The 19,659-nt window shown below is 37.2% G+C and overlaps 1 protein-coding gene across 1 annotated transcript in view; it reads left to right on the forward strand.

Annotated features, from left to right (window-relative positions):
• clstn2.S (calsyntenin 2 S homeolog) overlaps positions 1-19,659 on the forward strand; it is a 454,486-nt gene that overhangs the window by 383,284 nt on the left and 51,543 nt on the right. The gene's annotated exons all lie outside the window — the stretch shown is intronic.

The raw sequence follows: 19,659 nt of genomic DNA on the forward strand, positions 1-19,659 counted from the left end.
ATTCAAAAAAAAACCCTACCCCCTACCCTACATAGACCCCCCCCCCTCAGCCAAGCTGCTACCCCGGGCAAATGCCCCTAAGTCTTTCTTTACCCTTTGGTGCAGATTCTGTCCAGTGGAGTTCACAGCAGTCATCTTCTGGCTCTTCGGTAATCTTCGGAATGAGATTGCGTACCTGCAATTTCCATGACTTGACATGACATGCGCACATGCGCAGTTGTTGTGAATGGGAAGATTGCTCCAACTGCGCATGCGACAAAAAAATGCTCTCATTCGAAGAGCCGGAAGATGGCAGCTGTGAACTCTGCTGGAAGAATCTGCACCGAGGGGTAAGTAAAGACTTAGGGGCATGTGCCCTGGGTAGCAGCTAGGCTGGGGGGAGCAGGGAGGGGGGTCTATGTAGGGTAGGTTTTTTTTTACTTGAATTCTCTTTAACATTTATTATCACTAAATTGCATGGTATACATTGCAAGTAATGCATTTTACCATTTAAAATATTATTCTTGAACAATAAGTGAATTTTTTGGTGTGTTTTTTTGTGTGTAGCCAGTCATCTCAGTGCATTGTGCCTGATCATTTGCTTTCAGTAATAGCCAGCACTCCACAAGCTATTGCTTGATAAACTACTGTTTTTATTACTCATTGTAACTAAAGAAGTCTTGGTTGGTAGTGATGTGCAGGCCAACAAAAATTTGACCAGCATCCGCACCAAACCCAAACTATCAGGCACCTCCATTTATAGACCCACGCCTGCCCCACCCCTCTCTGATGTCACAAAAGTGGTTGGACTTGGATGTGCATGCCTTTAAATGGAGTCTGTTGGAGCCAAAAGCCTGTAGTAAGGTTGAGTGCTATTCCCATATCTAGCACTGGTTGGGGCATGGGAGCATTTTTAGCAATGCAGGTATTGAGAGGCTAATCTCTGGTTATCTTCCTATTGCTCTGTTTTTAGGCTTCTGGTGTGGGTGGGGGGGGGGAGAGGGAGGTGATATCACTCCAACTTGTAGTACTGCAGTAAAGAGGGAGTGAAGTTTATCAGAGCACAAGTCACATGCCTGAAGGCACCTGAGAAACTAAGAAATAGCCCCACTTTACATTTCAAAATTAAATGACTTTCTTGTTGATGGTACTTATTATGCAGATGAGAAAGAATGTTGAAATGTTATGATAGTGATTCCTTTATCAAAAACATAACTATCTCTATTCCTGTTCTAGTAAACCCCTTTGTGCCCATTACAGGAGCAGTTTTTACAAAGTGAAATAACATATACTGTAAATATGGTTAGCAATGGTGAAGAGTGAAAAACATAAGTAACAAGCCTCATACATATGTTTAATGTCTCGGATTTCTTAAATGTGCATTTATTCGTAGTCATTTTTATTTAAGGTGCTGCCTACACAGTTCCTACTTATAACTAATACTAAGATCTTTACTTTCTAGTCTCTATCTTTACTTTCTAGTCTCTATGTTATTGCTTTAGTTATTCCTAGGTATAGCATGATTCCCTCCTCTGATATTCTGTACAACCTTTATTAAACTATTGTAATATTGTAGTTCTTTTATTATTATTATTTACTTTTTGTATAGTTAAGTCTTACATATGGTATATACATTTAATATACACATTATTTCCAGTATAACTGACATTACAGAAGAAATAGGTGTGCTAAAGTAATCCCCATTCCCAGATATAAGAATACTGAAAGTCATTTCATGGGCGAATCTGACCCATTTTGCTTTGCCAAAAATTCGCAAAACAGCAAAAATTTGGCAAATGCAATGAAGTCAATGAGTAACAAATATTTTTGACATGCTATAGATGATCTATATAGGCCTGTATATGGTCATTGCCATAGACAATAGGCCTGTATATGGTCATTGCTTAGTGCTTAACAGTATACATACCTTATATAATTAATTTACAGCAAGATTACTTTATACCTTATAAAATGCACATTTGAAAAACATAAAACATGTGTTTTGTCTACATGGCCATGCATTCTTTGCAGATGGTCCTATTGTATTTTTTCAACTGTTAAATACTATATTTTATTTCACATCATGCTGCCTTCATATTCTAATCTATGTGAAAACATCATCATTTTGATGGCGGTGACGTTCCTATAGAATGGGTGACTGGTAGCAGTAGATGAGTACTTAAAATATTTTATTAACAAAAAAAATGGAAACATACCCTATACAGGAATTATATAGACCAATCTTGTGCATAAAACACTTGAAAAACTAAAGCAAAATAAATAGTTGATTTCTCAGAAATGCATGAGTTACTATAGCTATGCACAGTAAAATCTCCTTAGGTGATTAAGAGCAAGTGCATTTGCTCTAAAAATCAAGTTAATTTCAATTCAGCTTATGTTTAACAATCTCAGCGCATTTTGTATTAGATTCTCTTAAAGCATTTGCACCTGTTAAACTAGTTGGATTTGCCAGTATTGAATCATTGCATGGTGTCACCTTGCTTGCAGCTATTTCCTACATGGAGGCTGGTGATCTTTAATAATTATAGATTATTATATTGGTCTGAACTCCTTGTGAGGCATTTAGACTCCTTCCCTAGCTGCATGGTGTATTCTAGTCCCAAAGTCAAGTGGTTAAGATCATAAAGAAGAAATTCAAAAGATCAAATGTACTTAAGCAGCCAGTAAAATAAGTGATAAATTACTCATGCTAATCCGACCAAAGAGAATTATTTCAAGTCAATTCTGCTGCATCCAGCAGGGCCTAAGTCTACTAGTTTTCTTTCCTTTAAAGTCTTTCCTGGAATAGTTTATTCACAAATCTTTTCAGTTATTTTCTGCCCACCATTGACAATCACTTTGTATACATCGATAGGATTGCTAGACGACTGAACCACATTTAAGTGCCTCCTCTTCTAGATACATAAAAATCTATCTTTATTCATTAATGCAGTGCTGTCCAACTTCTCTGGTATAGAGGGCCGGAATTTGTCTGGTGTACATGGTGGAGGGCCGATAATAGAAGCAAATGCTGACCACTCCCTGTATTTAAAGACCATGTCCACATTAACAGTGGTAGCACACCAAAAAACCAAATGGTTGGTGCTCACTGCAAGGATATAACTCATCACTCATATGAAAAACGCTGTAATATTAAGACATACCCTTAAATCCATATACCTCATCCTCCCCTGTCAATAACACAGCACCACCAAAAATGCAATTTTTGTACATTTACTGTAATAGTCTATCAAGGTTATAGCAAATCAATAACAATATCACAATATATAGCATAACAATATCAATAGCAAGCAGAAAATGGTACTGGTTTGACATCTGGTCTCACCTTAACTTTTTGTACAAGGTTCTTTGCACAGCCCAGTGAAGTGTTGCTTTGTGGTGAAATTTTAGACACTGGCTGTGTGGCAGGCACTGGTGCTGTAGTAATGAGACCACCAACTAATTGTAGGTTTAATGCAGCAAAGAGATCCCTTCCAAGTATAGCAGTACCCTTATTCACAATGTAAAAGTCACATTTTGCAGTATTTGATTCAAATTGTACAGTCACTGGCAAGCAACCAAGCACAGGGATTGGATCCTTTAAGTAACTGACCAGTTTCAGGGCAGATGCAACAAGCGGATCTTTTGCAAAGTATTTCAAGAAAATATACTTTGGTAGTATAGAAACAGCTGAACCTGTATCAAGCATCAGGTTAATGGAGTGTCCCTTGTCAGCAGAAGCAGTAGTGACACTGACAGTGCATATAAACTTGTCTGGAATAAATGTATCAGCTTTATCCACACTTAATACTGTGACATTTGTAGTAGTGACTAGTGATAGGCGAATTTATTCACCAGATGCAAATTCCCGCGATTCGCCGCCGGCGAATAGATTCGCAAAAGCGCCGCAAAAATTCACCGGTGTCCAAAAACGCTGGCTGGCGAATTTTTTGCCGGGAAATAACGCTAATTTTCCGGCGAACCGAAACGCCCCAAATTCGCCCCATCACTAGTAGTGACTTCATGAACATCTTTAGCAGATCCCAGCAGTTCCCTGACTGAGAGTTTTAGCCTCTGCCAATGCTGTTTCAATTTGGCTAGCAACTGTAATAGCCTTTGCAAGGGTTAAATCCTGCTCTAGGAGCAGTCTCTCTCTAATGCGAGGTGAGTTTGTTTTTTCCACTATTTGGTCTCTTAGCATTTCATCTGTTAGATTCCCAAACTCACAGGTAACAACCAGCTCTCTCAAAGCTGCTACAAATTGTTCTGTGGATTCGCCATTACATTGTCCACTTTGGTGGAATTTATATCTTTCAGCAACTTTTTTGTACTCTTGGCACTTAAAAGTTCTTTATAGCAGTAAGTTTCATAAGTATCATATGGTAATGGTAATGTATAGAATATATGCTGTCCCTCTGCTCCCAGGCAGTGAATAAGTAAAGCAAGCTTTCTAGCAGCAGAAATCTCCCCTTGGTCAGAAGCAATAATGTAAATTTAAAACATACGAATCCAGGCAGTAAAAGGTATGGTAGGCCCACCAGGGTTTGGAAGAAAAGGTGCAGGCTGCTGCAGAGGTAGAAGAGCCATCTCGTCGTCAATTTGTTATGTTTTGGGTAGCAGAGGATGAGTAGGGTATAACAGTGCTTTATTAGCAGGCTCATGCAGGCATTACACAACAGTAACTTTCACTTTTAAGCTGTCCAAAAGTATGCACGGTTTAAGTTTGGGCACAGTGACATCTACAGGCCAGGATTATGTTCCACAGACGTGGCACACACACGCAGAGTATGGCACATACTGGGAGCATGGGCAGACAGATTATGGCATGAACACAGGGCTGGATTTGAGCAAATGGTGCCCCGAGACCGCATGGTCCCAGCACCCCTCCAGCGCTTTTGTTTGGGGGCACCTGTTTCTCTTTTCTCTAGTCACAATATGTCACCTAGCGCCGAATTGCGCCGCATTGGGTAAACCTAGTCCTTGTGCGGATGAGAGTACAGAATTGCTGGCTTCCCAGACTGGGCTCCCTCTCCCCAGGGCTGCCTATTCCTTGCACTTGTAACATGTAGTGCGGAGGAGGGAGAACACTGCTGCATGCTTTTCAAATCTCCCTCATTCTTCCGCAACAATGGAGGAGCCTGCCATATAGCCGCCCAGAGCATTCAACAACACGATCCAGAAGCAGGTGACAGGCGTCCCAGTTTTCAAAATTTTGAAAACCGGGCAGACATTTTCCAACCGGACAGTTGTAAAAACCTTACTTACTAGGTGGATGATCGGAGCTCCCTCTTGATGGGAAAGAAGAGGTTATTAAACATATAAGGTATTTCTGAGGGGACATCATTACACTTTACACACGGCCCGGATTTCTGCAGCGCCCCTAGGCTGCGGGAGATCTTTTTTTTTTTTTTGTAGAAAATAACAAAGAACAAGAGGCCACCCCTTCAACAATATCCTTAAAATAAATATGTAAGCAACAGATAGTTTAAATCATATTAAGTGCCATATTAAAGAATCTTACCAAACCGGAATGTATATTAAAGTAAATACTGCACTTTTACCTTATTTCCCATTAGCCCACATTTTATATTTTCTGTGCTGACTCAGATCACCTTGACATTTCAGCTCTAACAGTAACAGGAAGAAGCAAAACACAGAAGTTTGTCCATTAATTGGCCCAAGAGACGTAACTTGTATGTTTTGTTTGCGTGCATCGTGAATTGTAGCAGGGACAGAACTAGGGGTAGACAGAATAGGCACGTGCCTAGGGAGCGGCAGCATGGGGGCGGCAAGCACACACCTCGTCTGCCACCTACCCCTGTTCCAAGCCCTTCTCCTCTCACCGTTTGCCGCACTGTTTCCCCCAATCATGTGCACATGCACGGCGGTCAGGTTGGCAGCACGCTTTGGCCAATCATGCTCACACAAGGAGGGGGCAGAGAACTGGCCAGCCCGGGTTGCCTAGGATTTGGCCTGCCTCTGAATCGTAGGATCCTAGGAGGTGAACCTTATTTTTTAAAATGACAATTTTATATTTATGACAATTTAGTATATTATGGTTTATTTACATGAAGCACGGTTTTACATATGAGCTGTTTTATAGAGACCTACATTGTTCAGGGTATAGTTTTCCTTTAATGAACTGAACTTTAATTTGAAGCTGTGAAGGTGGTTCTTCATAGTAATGCCAGGGAGGTTCTGATGGCAGAGATTATTAATGACTTTAAGAGTAGCTTGTATGACTTCTTGGACAAGCTTTATATCCAAAGTTATTGTGATTAGTGATGGGCGAATTTATTCGCCAGGCGTGAATTTGCAGCGAATTCCCGCAATTCGCCGCTGGCAAATAAATTTGTGAAACCGCAGCGAATTTGCGCCAGCATCAAAAAATGGATGCTGGCATCAAAAGCGGACGCTAGCCCCATTTTGCGAATTTTTTGCAGCTTTGCAAATTTTTTGATTTTGATTTTTCGGTGAAACGCCCCGTGATTAATTGTGATCTTAAAATCATTAACTTGTACAGTAGGTATCTGTGTGTGTATATATATATATATATATATATATATATATATATATATATATATATATATATACATATATATATATATATATATATATATATATATATATATATATATATATTAGGGATGCACCGAATCCACTTTTTTGGATTCGGCCGAACCCCCGAATCCTTCGTGAAAGATTCGGGCGAATACCGAACCGAATCCGGACCCTAATTTGCATATTCAAATTAGGGGTGGGAAGGGGAAAACATTTTTTACTTCCTTGTTTTCTGACAAAAAGTCATGCAATTTCCATTTGCATATGCAAATTAGGGTTCGGATTCAGTTCGGCTGGGCAGAAGGATTCGGCCGAATCCGAATCCTGCTGGAAAAGGCCGAATCCCGAACCGAATCCTGGATTTGGTGCATCCCTAATATATATATATATATATATATATATATATATATATATATATATATATATATATATATATATATATATGTGTGCGTGTTTTGATAGACATGGTATGCAATGGAGGTTATGCATGAGCTCCACCACCGTTTCAGTGGCACAAAATAAGGTCTTAATTAAAGACTATTTAGCTTTCAGACAGTAATGTGTATAACACAAATGTAATGGCTAATATTTCCTTGATTGCTGTTAATGAATGTTTTAGTGCAACTGAAAATATTGAGCATTTAAATAATCAGCAAGCTTTAATACCTCATCATTTGCTCTGACACACACAATTGCATTTAGTTGTTCCATAATGATGTCTCATGTCCCATTAATTCTTTTGCATAGCCCGATGTTCTTTGGTCAATGCTAGACCAATTAATCTGAAGGCATGGCAAGACATTGTACTAAATAATGTATGGCTTTGTTATGAGTAATGACGAATCACTGAATAATAAAGAAAAGTTAATGCTCCTATGTTATATTATTTTTCAGTGTAATAAAATCAGACCAGCCCTCTTTCTCGTATCAACTTTCTTGACTACTTAGTGGTCAGAATTGTCAGAAACGAATCAGCAGTCATATTAACAGTACATGTATCCCTTAATATCCCTAAATAAAATGAATATGAATGTGCAAAAGTGCTTAGAATAACACTCACTTAAATTCTACATTCACTTGTTTTAAAAGGTTTACTCATCTTTTCACCTGTCTTGTAATACATGTTATGGTTCTCATCTGACCTACTAACTGCAATTTCCATAGACTAAATGGTTGCAATTGACGTCTGAATATTTTGACTGATAATTTGCTCTGACTAGAGCTGAGCAGGATTGAAGTTTTCAAGAAACTAATGGAAGGTGATTTTAAGTGAGGATTAGGGATGGGCGAATTTGACCCATTTCGGTTCACCAAAAATTTGCCGATGGCGAAATGTCGCGGACACTCATTAAAGTCTATGGGCGTCAAAACATTTTTGTCGCGCGGCGACATTTTTTTTTTTGTCGCACGTCTTTTTTTTTTTTTTTTTAACGCACTACGCCATACAAGTCTATGGGCGTCATTTTTGCGGCGAAACAAGGTGAAAAAATATGCCCATCCCTAGTGAGGATACTTAAAATGCCAATTCTATCCCTGCAATAAATATAGAGTCGATCTAGTCAGGTTATTTTGTATTTGGAGAACTCAAAGCTGTAAGTAGAGTGAGTGACATTACCAAAATAAGATGGAAAGATCAATGTATATTTTCTTTATAAAGTTGTCCTCAGTCCTTTGCACATTTAATTTTAAACCTATTATCCACAAGGCTCCAAAATAAAGACCACCTCCCATACAGTAAATTTTGAGCAAATAATTGTATAGTTTCTTTTTTATTCTATGTGATAAACAGTACATTGTACTTGCATCCATCTGGTGGCAATCTATCTACCTATATCTTTCCTACTGTCTATTAGTGATGAGCAAATCTGTCCAGATTTTGCAAAACTGCGCAAAAAAAATTTTGTAAAACAGCAAAATTTTGCGAGACGAATTGAAGTCAAAGGGCGTTTTTTCTTACCAAGACTTTTTTGTCCAAATGTATTAAAGTCAATGGGCGTTTTTTCTTATGGTGACTTTTTTGTCCAAGTGCATTAAAGTCGTCACAGTTTCGGAAAACAATTCAGAATTTCGCCACAAATCCATGGCTGCTGAATAAATTCACTCATTACTATCTATCTATCTATCTATCTATCTATCTATCTATCTATCATCTATCTATATATCTATCTCTAGTTCTCAGTCTCTGTATAAATACAACAGCTACAAGAAAAAATTGTGGCAGCTCTTTATTTTCATGGTTTGTTCTTTAAAAGAAAAGTATCCTGGTTAACATAACAACCAATAACTTGCAGGTGATTTTTATATAATTGTCGCTGTATTTCTTTAAAGGTAAAAGCAGGATTCCTGTTGAAAACAATTTGCCAGTTGTAGACATTTTTACTCAATCTCATGATCCAATTATACTGCTGCCAGTATCTGAAGTGATCTTTAATGTATTATTGATGAGACAGGCAGTGTAAGCGTGTGATCTTTATGAATCATTTAGACTGTAAATGTGAAGTATGGATGTGTCACAATTCTATTATTTAAAGAGCATTTAAATGCATAGTTACAGGTTGATAAAAAAGATATAGATCCTAGCTACACACACACACAGACACACGGGATGGGCGAATTTTTTCGCCTTGTTTCGCCGCAAAAATGACGCCCATTGAATTGTATGGTGTTGTTCATCAAAAAGACTGTAATGGGCGTTGGCGACATTTCGCCGGTGACGGTTTTTTTGCGAAACAAAACGGGTCAAATTCGCCCATCCTTAGTTGCCAGGTGCAAATTTACCTAGTTTTAATTAAAGACCCCTCCTCGTAAGTCAGATGGAGGACAAATATACCAGTGAAATAACCAATGAAAAAAGGTGAGAAAACAGTGAGAGTAGTGGTAACAATGATAGGTGTGTTTGCACACTATGGGGGTTATTAAAGTCTGAATGCCAAAAACTCAAAAAATTCGAATTTGTCGGAATTTATTAAACGCCAAGGGTGTTAAAAGTCCAAATAAAAAAGTACTCCAACTCAAACCTGCCGAGTCCATGTGGAAGTCAAAAGGAGAAGTCCCGAAGATATTCTGATCTCTGCTGGGTTTCGAGCAATAATCCAAAAGATTTTGTAGTTTTCGGCCAAAAATCTAAACCAATCTGAGTTTTCAGATGGAAAATCTGAAAAATTCATACAATTCGATTTTTTTTTTACAAATTGAGTATTTTCCCGCACAGGAAATTTTCGTAAAAATGTATTGATAAATAAGGGGAAAAAACCCATGCGGATCTGGTTGGAGTAGTTTTCAGAAAATAATTAGATATATGTATGTATATTTTTATTTATATAAAACTCCTTGAGGGCAAAGCACTGTACAGCAAAACAAAAAAAGTCAGATTGATGTGTGTGCCTGAAGTTCTGTTTTCATCTTGTAAAAGTGCATCTCTGACACATGCATAAGAAGCATTAAAAGATTTCTCAAGAATTTACTCTGGATTCTGTTACACTTTATAAAGGCACCCCATGTATTTTTTATAAATAACAATTTAAGCTAAGAGTTTCTGCTTAGAGTATGAAATGTGAAACAGTTTTTGGCTTTTACTGGGGGTTGAGGGTTCTTGTGGGCCACATTCAGAAAGTATCAATCATTACTCAACATAGTAATATGAATTGTGTACTAAAGGGCCACAATTAATATTGATATACTGTACCAAGTCACTTTTCTATACAGCAACACAATCAAATAGTGTCTCTAGCATGCAGATAGTACTCTGGGAAATAATATTCACAAGCATAATGTTTCTGGGATGTTACCTATGGCCAACACTGAGCATGATTTACTGTTAGTGAAGCAGTAAATTAGCTGCCCTTGAATACAGCTATGATCACACAGGCAACACAATCACCCTGGACTAAATTAACTAGCACCTAAATCCGCTGAAATGCTAAGTGTATTAGTCACCCATGCCCCCAAAACAAGCTTGTTGACCATGATGTTCAAATTTCAAAATGTCTTTAATAAAGACCATTAAATATACATTTGTATTATTCTTATGATATGTTTATTTCCCCCCCTAGAGCAGCTAGTGCCTCTGAGTACAATCACATATTTCATACTTGTTAAAAAGATACTTCTATATTCTATAGAAAAAAAGTTATGAAACAGTCACACATTAACTGACATGAATGATTGCAGAGAAGGTAAATTAATTTCTTCTGAGAGTCTAATAAATGTCATGTGTTATATTTCAAGCTCAACTAAGGATTACAAACTTTTTTAAGTATGCCTTGCACCTGAAAATGCTCAGTCTGCTCTTATAGGTTTGTTTTCAGGCTCCATATTTTTGCTCCTTTTTGCCTTCTCATTCTTTTTAGACACATAGGCTGCCCACTTAAAGACACTCACTCATCTATCTGTACTGTAAATTGGATTTGTTTTTAATAGTTTTTAATAGTTGTAATAGTTGTGTGATTTGAAAGAGAAATATTTGCAGGTGCCTGAATATAAAGGGCCGTGGGAGAAGTAAGTCAAATTATCTTGTAAATCACTATGACCATTTTGCTCAAGGGTAAACTCATTGGGGAAAAAAAAACTCTATATTCATGATGCCGAAATAAATTACCCAAAATGCAGAATTAATTGTAGAGATAGGCTGCAGCTATATTGCATCAATTACTTTGCTTTTTCATTGCTAATAATGGGACTACGTGTACATTTATTTAAAATAAATTAACCTTTGTGCTTCACATCTTGCGATAAAGCAGTTTGGTTGCAGGAAGCCTTACAACACTATTTCTTCTTTTTCTTCCTTTTTTCTCCTTTAGGCCAGAGTTTAACACATATTGGAGGCTACACTTCATTAAAATAACTATGTACAGTTAACTGGAGATTAATTTAAAAGATTATTTATTAATGGTGTATGCCTTAAATATGCATGACTGTTACTGATAAATGATTCAGAAAGAAGCTGGTAAATCATTGAAACCTTAATCCACATATGTAGCCAACTGAATATGTTGAAATGAATGCATAAAAGGCTGTATTTTAATTTGCACTTATTTCCCAGAATATAGCCATGCTTCAGAATTGGTGGGGCATATGCTCTCTATGCATGCTTCTGATTGGTTCATTATAACACAACTCATTATAAATGTATGGTTGTAACAGTGATCGAGATAAGCTCTTGTAAATATACACAAGTGTTTAAGATCTTAATTGGGTTAAGATTATCTGAGGCTTTTACATCGTATTTTACTGATAGTATTTTCAAGTAATGAGGCATTATTAGAATGAAAAGATAAGTCGTTGTTAATACAAATTGAAGATGCAGGTTCTAATGGATTTTAAACAGCATGTGTTTCATTACAATGTCATTCTTGTATAGTACTTTCTAGGGTTCATCACTGAGTTTTTTTGTTCCATTTCAATTCTTTCAAGGATGTTTTTTTTTTTTAAATTTGAAAACACTAGGAAAGAGTTCAACTGAAATTGGATTTATGTTGAAAGAGCCTGCTGTAAATTTGCTACTGACCAGTGCTTTTAAGTAGAAAGGCTTTGGGTGAATTGCCCTCTTGGGGGCTATTTCCTTCTTGTTATGAACCAATAAAAGTTTAGGTCTTTAGATCTCTGATTGGAAATGCAACTGACAATTGTTTTTTCAAACTATTTTGTATTGTCAGATATTGACATACATTTGTACACCTAAAGATATATGTGTATGAGTGCATGTTGTAACTGTGACCAATATAATATTTTGATTATTAACTATAGAATCTCTAACATATTGTATATGCATTTTATAATTTGTGCTTTTAGATGTTGGTAGCCTTATGCTCTACAGTGGGTAGATTTGGCTTTTTACTTATATATGTGATAATACACCACTCAATCTTATAATGCAACATGGAGTTAAACCTGGGTTGTATTAAGTTACTTATAGAGAACCACTGTTTGTAAAATAACATCGTAATAGGCATCACCAATGCGATCACCATATGCTTCTTTTCTTTGTCAGACGGCACTTTGCAAGTCGTACTGGACTGCTTTTGGGAAGTTTCTCTGCCACACTTGTCCTTTGTTGCAGCTAGGTAATACCATGGATGGAGGGCATTAGTAAAGGGCAAGAAAGCAATAATATATTTGGGAAAAGTACATGACGGACACAGAAAAAGGCAGTTAAAATCCCACAGGAGTTGACCATAATTCCAGATAAGGGTAATCTTAATCAGTTTATAAGCCTCATGTCCTCTTCTGTGTAGCACAACAAGCAGTAAACTATATATATATTCTCTGGGGTATCTAACGTGTTCTCTGAATAACTAAAAAAGTGACCCACGTCACTCTACTTGAAACAGTGTTGGAGACTATGTAGTAGCTTTAATCCAGCAAGGTTGGTTGCTGAATAAAATTCCTTTTGCTCCAAGGCGACATTATGCAGTGTGTGTGAAGGTAAGTGAAGAGAAACACTGGCCTATTTCAATTTGGCAAAAAAACAGGGCTTTCCGGAAGACTAGTGGAGGGAGAGGAGCTTTGACCTGGCTATGATGGCCAGGGGAATAGAGAGTTAAGGTTTACCTTACAGGGAGAAGCAGCGTGAGATGGAATCCCTTCAGTCTGTTATCAGCGGTGGGAGCAGCATCCCTTTGGTATGGTTTGGTCATTGGTAAGTATGCTGCCATGGCAGAGAGGTGGGCGGGGGAATGCTTGACAGAGTTTGGCAATGGGGCAGTATTCCCCTATCTGTAGAGTGTGTGGTGCCTCTCTGGGTAAGGGCCCCAGGAGGTAAGGTTTTGAGTTAGGTCATTCACTCCTACTTACCCACCCAGGTGCAGGACATTTGGGTTACCGTCATGGCGGTGGCCTGTTTACTTGGTAGAGTAATGTGTTGGGCAACATTGCCATTGGGGTTATAGTTATCATTTGGTTTACATTGATGTTATCAATAAAGCTGCAGCCTTTAAACTTTATACTGGGCTCCGAGTGTTATTATTGTTATTATTGTAACTAGTATGGTAGTTACAGGGTTTAGTGGAAAGGGGTAGGACCAGTGGCATTGACTCTGCCCAGGTCATAGCAAAATACTGACATTTCACCAAATGTATTGTGTATTAAGTCAGTGGCAAAATTACATTGCTATTAAAGCAGTTTCGCTCCCCAGTAGCACATACATTGTTCAGCCTTGTAAGAGAAGCCCTTTCCACTATGCTAAAACTGTTCTTGACTGTGTTGCCAATTTGTTACCAAAATGGTATCCAAACAGATAGAGGAAGAGCTCCTTTCCAAATGGTTGATGTGGAAGGCACAATGTTGGCATTCTTCTGCATTTTTCTGGCAAAAAATCATGTTTTTTTAGCGAACCAATATACATGGGAGTATTTGAGCACAATGGGTTTTGTCTACATTTTTTTCTAGCACAAAACAAAAATAGTAAAAATATTTTTACTTCCTGCAATATCACCAAATTTGGCAAGAAACTATACCAGGCAAAAAAAAAAAAAAGTATGCACATCTCCAGTGGGGGTCAATTTGTTTTCATTACTGTGTTATTACTTTGATATTTTGTTTGTGTTTGTGGGGGATGATGATTAAGCCTTGTGTGAAATTAAAGGAATTTAAATTTGTTTTATTTTAAATGAACTCAACCCTACTTTATAAGAATTGTAGGAGCAAGGTCATGACTTTAATGACCTGAGTTAAGAAGCTGATCCATGTTGTCCTCCTGTTGTACTTCTTTTGATTCCTGCTCTGAATGACATGTAGAAGCAGGAATCATGTTTAATTTAGCCATTATATTGAATAGCACTGGAACTTAACATGTACATTCAGAAAGGTATTATTTAACTGAAAAAGTAATCATGCAAAGCTGAATGTAGCAATATAACAATTAAACCTACCTACAATAAAGGGTTAAACTTGCAATGTCACCGTATCCTGAGCTGGTATTGTTGCTAAATTCAAAATTGTTTATCATTTAAAATGCATTATGGATAATGGATAGCTGCCCTTTGTTTACTCTGTAGAGTACAGTTATGATTAAAATATCCATCACTTCAAGCAGCGGGAATATAATAAAATACAGTTTGGTGCTGTATACCTATAGATCTCTCAGAAAGCATTTACTATGCAATGAGAGCCATCTCTCCCCGTCACAAACATTTGTACATGCATACATCAGGCAACTGTGACACCTAAGGGCCAGTAGGGTCACCCAATCTTCTATTATTCTTCCCTTGCACAAACACTCATCTAACATTGCCTTGCAAGGAATGGAACAGTAGCTATTTTGTATTCAACCTGGTTGTTCTGTAAGTAGATTACCATTTGCTTTCAGCTCCCATTTTCAAAGCCTCTCAGTCATTAGGAAGACAATACAAATTGCAAACTCCAGGCTCTTGTTATTAAACACAGATATTTCCTAAAATATCTCAACGGTACATGTATACACATTTCTACGGGATAGGATCTTCAAGGGCATATACTGTAGTGTTGCATACAGTAACCATAATATTAATAATGTTAGTATTTTCTGGTATAAAAAGGGACCCAAGGACACCTATACAAAATTTGTTCCAATGACCTCCCTTATCTTGTCACCCTTAAAGGAACAGTAACACCATAAAATGAATGTGTTTCAAAGAAATAAAATATAATGCGGTGTTGCCCTACACTCATAAAAAGGTTGTGTTTGCTTCAGAAAAATTACTATAGTTTATATAAATTAAGCCATCACAACATCACCCGGCAGTGCATTCCACAACCTCACTGTCCTGACTGTGAAGAACCCCCTACGTTGCTTCAAATGAAAGTTCTTTTCTTCTAGTCTAAAGGGGTGGCCTCTAGTACGGTGATCCTCTTTATGAGTAAAAAGTTCCCCTGCTAATTGTGTGTATTTGCAAAGGGACCACTGTCCCAAAAAATGGTTAATCTACAACATTTTCATTTACACATTTTTGTTCCACATGAATCTTGACTTTCCCTCTAAGAACTGGATGCTCAAGGGCATAAATTTTAGATCAAATTTAAATAAGTAGATCTTAACCTACTGTATTTGGCCACAAGCAGGTTGGCTGTATTTGGAATGGTCAAATTGGGGCCAATTGTTAGATAATATGGGGTCTCCAACAATATGCCAATGTGGTCCTTGCTGACCACATTTTATCTAGATATCAGTAGAACAGGCCATAGGAGGGTCCTATAAAAGACACCCTAAGTTGCCCAGAGAGCAAAGAAAAGACCATCTGTTAATAGAGATATACAGCTAGTTTTATATTGTATACATACTGTCTTTATTGTATTGTATGGATAGCTTACTAATAGTTAAGCTTACTTTACATATATGGGGCAACAATATCACACCCATGCATAAATGCCAATGTTCTGGGTTCTTTTAAAGTCTAATTATGGCAAACATTTTTGGACTTTATTTTTTCAAGCCAGCATCACAATTCAGATTTGGGCCAAACCCACCACTTCAATCCTGGTCACACATGAAAACCTGCCCATTAATATTTACCACCCTATAATTCCAGGAAAAAAAATATTTGAATTTTCATTCTGACTGATCTTCCATGCACTGCTTGGCCTGCTAGAGATCCTCTGACTTCTGGGAGAACTTCTGTTTTCAAGTCTTTGGATTTCTTATGTTCTGTATAAATTGGATTTATACTTCCAGCACAAGACATGTCTTATTGCAGTTATAGGTTATTTCTTTGATTCATCAGAGGAAGGGGAATAGTTTCATTATTTCTAAAAGTGTATTTGCACTTTGTCCTAGACTGCATTTGCTAATAAAACAAATGCTGGGATATAAATAAAATGGATTTAAAATGAATATTACATTTTTGTATCTGAGCTGTTTGTAGGCTGCCACTTTTGATCTATAGTTGACATGTTTTATTTACATGCATTCTGCTTTGAATGCACCGTTTATCACTGCAGACAAGACTTAGCGGTCTACCAATGCTATCATTATATATTTAGATTGATTTACTCGGCTGCTAGACAGTTTTATATTTGTGCTCTCTGTGACAGTTTATTTTACATCTTCATTGCCTTACCATCACAAGAAATTAGAAAAAATCTATACTTTGCGGTGCAGGTAGCATGTTAACTATGGCTATGCAGATTAGGCCAAGTTTATTCTCCTGCCCACTTACTATGAAGAACCAAGAATTTACAGAAGAGGAGCGTGTGGCTGTAAAGTAAATGAGACAACACCAATGACCCTGCTCTGTGCAGATTTGCATAGCTAATACCAAGATGATTTCTTCCCACATGCCTGGACAAGCAAAAACACTCTCAACAAGCACAGTGAAATGAGAGTGAAATTATATCAGCTTCCCACTGGAGCAAAATATATTAGAGGAATTATTCCGTGTAAGCTCCTGCACTGGGGCATTGAGCCTGGATACACCAAGTAAATTCTAATCATGTAACTCAGCAGGTTTCTTGTTTCCAAATGAAAATATCTTGAACACCAGAGTAACCATATGGCAAAAAGCTGTCTGTTTTTCATCTTTTACATTTTTTTTAGGGGGGACAGCATAGTTTTGCGGTTTTTCTTTGCTTTATTAATATAAATGCATCATATGTGCTTCCTTCTTGGTATATGCAGTATAATGTAATGAGCCTTTCAAGCTATATTACAAAAACTATAGGTTTTTCATTATTAGAATCATTATTAGTGATGGGTGGGCAGGCGCGAATTTGCGGCGAATTTGCGCGATTCGCCGCCAGCGAATAAATTCGCGAAACGCCCGCGAAAATTCACGGCAAAAATTCCGCCGTTTTTTCCGGCAAAGCAAAACGGCGCAAATTCGCCCATCACTAATCATTATTCTATTCATCAAAAGAAAAGCTTTAAGGGGCAGATTTATCAAGGGTTGAAGTGAATTAGAGGGAATTTTCAAAGTAAAAATATTTGAGATTTGAAGTAATTTTTTGGATACTTCGACCATCAAATAGGATACTAAGACTTTGAATTTACTTTGAATTCGATTCGAAGTAAAAATAGTTAGAATATTCGACCATTCGATAATCGAAGTACTGTCTCTTCGAAAAAACTTTGACTTCAATACTTCTCCAAATTAAACCTGCCGAAGTGCTATGTTAGCCTATGGGGACCTTCTACAGCATTTTTCTACGTTTTTGAAGTCGAAGTAAAAATCGTTCAATCAAACGATAAAATCGTTCGAATCATTCGATTCGAAGGATTTAATCGTTCAATCGTTCGATTTTACTTCGACTGCAGAATAGCCAAACTAGATGAAAAAAAGTTCGAATTCGAATTTGAAGTATTTTAATTCGATGGTCGAAATTTGACCCTTGATAAATCTGCCCCTAATTGTTTGATACTTCAATGGAAAATTCTGTAGCTGTTCAAACTGATGATCCCATTGTTGCCAATGTTTCCCAATGCCAGGAGAAAGGAACAGGAAAAAGGGTAAATACAGCTCTCTTTTTTTTAGTGAATGAGATATGTGAGTAAGTGAGGATGAGGACCCCTGTGTCCTGGAAGGTCCTTGTGTAGCAGCGTCATCTGCAAAGAATTAATATCTGGCTTTGCTCTCTACAGTAAAAAATGTAGAAAACTAAAGCTTTACAAAGATGTAGGGTAGAAGCGCTCCACATTATGGGGGTAATTTACTAAAACTCAACTTTTTTTCATTTTATTAAAAAGAAAAATTGATCGAACTCCCATACCCGAATTTCCTTAATTTACCAACACTTCTTGAAAAAAATCAAGAATCAATTTGAATAGACTTTCTCAAATTGTTGCTCGAAAAAAATCTAATTTATTGAGTTGTCTCGAAAAACACAAATTCATCTGATTAACGAGTGCAAACCGCTCGTAACTATTGAGAATCCTGAAGATGTTCCAATTGTTAAAGGGACCATCTGCCATTGACTTTTAGATGATTTTGACAGGTTTTAGCTGTAGTACTTTTGGATACAGATTATTAGCAGCTTCAAAGCATAATAAATCTTGAAAAAAACACCTTCCGTAAGATATTATCACCACTGGTCTGCTTGCTTGGAATATTACATGCCATTGTTCTGACCAATGCTAAAAGTGATATCTAGATCAAAAGAATGAATTAATAATGAAATGGATGATGCACTCCACCCATCTGTGAAGTTTTGAAGAGATCTTATTCATCAAAACCTACCTCTTAAACAACTAACCTAGTTGGCAAGAGGATGCCCCAATAAATATGATAAAATATGGGCCAACTGAATAAAAGCTATCCAGTTGACCACTTATCAATAATATAGTAAGTAACTGTCTGTGTAATGAATACTACATGTGTACATATTCTATTAAGAGATTGTTCAATTGTATTGGACTTTTGCATCTGCACATCTCTGTACTCCCAGTTCTTTCCTGCTGATTTGTATGTTTTATTTACAAAATGATAAATACAACATGTAAAACAAAAAAAAAAAAACTGTTAAAATAAGAAGTGAATGTACTCTGAAGCTAACATTGGGAAGTGCCAAATCTATTGTACCATCTGTATACATATGGGACTAAGGTCCATGGCATCCCAGATTAATTACAGCTCTGTTCTGTGGATTAGATACCCTGATTTATTTGTCTGCTAACATTTTGAATTTGTAATGTTCTAAGCACTTAGGGCTTTGAAGTAAACACAAGTATATCTTCTTTGAAAGCGATCACAATATTTACACCAAACAGGCTAAATCTCCATTCGCTGGTAGTCAAACATACCCAGACCTGTAATATCATCCATCCACTGATGTTGTTTCAGTGTCACAAAGATCTGGCTTTATAGACAGCAGGATACTGATAATTGAGGCTGATCTAATAATTATGTGCCATAGGTTGATTTTTAATTGAAAACGCAATACCTCCTTAACCCTGTTAAAGAATAAAATCTTTTTGCCGGGAACACTCTCTTTTTGCGAAGATGATGTGTAACGAGAGACGGAATGTTCCGTAGCCCTTACATTTTCTGTCTGACTTTAATTGAATTTGACAGAAGAAAAAATGTATAAAAGCAAACATCTCCACTGGCAATGTGGTATGAATAGAACGGTAGACTAACATTTAGACAAAAAGGAACTTTTCTCTCACCCCTTCTTCTACAACTGCATTTACTCAGACAATGGTGTGGGCAGCAA

The sequence above is a fragment of the Xenopus laevis genome, chromosome 5S, assembly GCF_017654675.1.
Source record: "Xenopus laevis strain J_2021 chromosome 5S, Xenopus_laevis_v10.1, whole genome shotgun sequence".
In the NCBI taxonomy this organism is placed as follows: Eukaryota; Metazoa; Chordata; class Amphibia; order Anura; family Pipidae; genus Xenopus; species Xenopus laevis.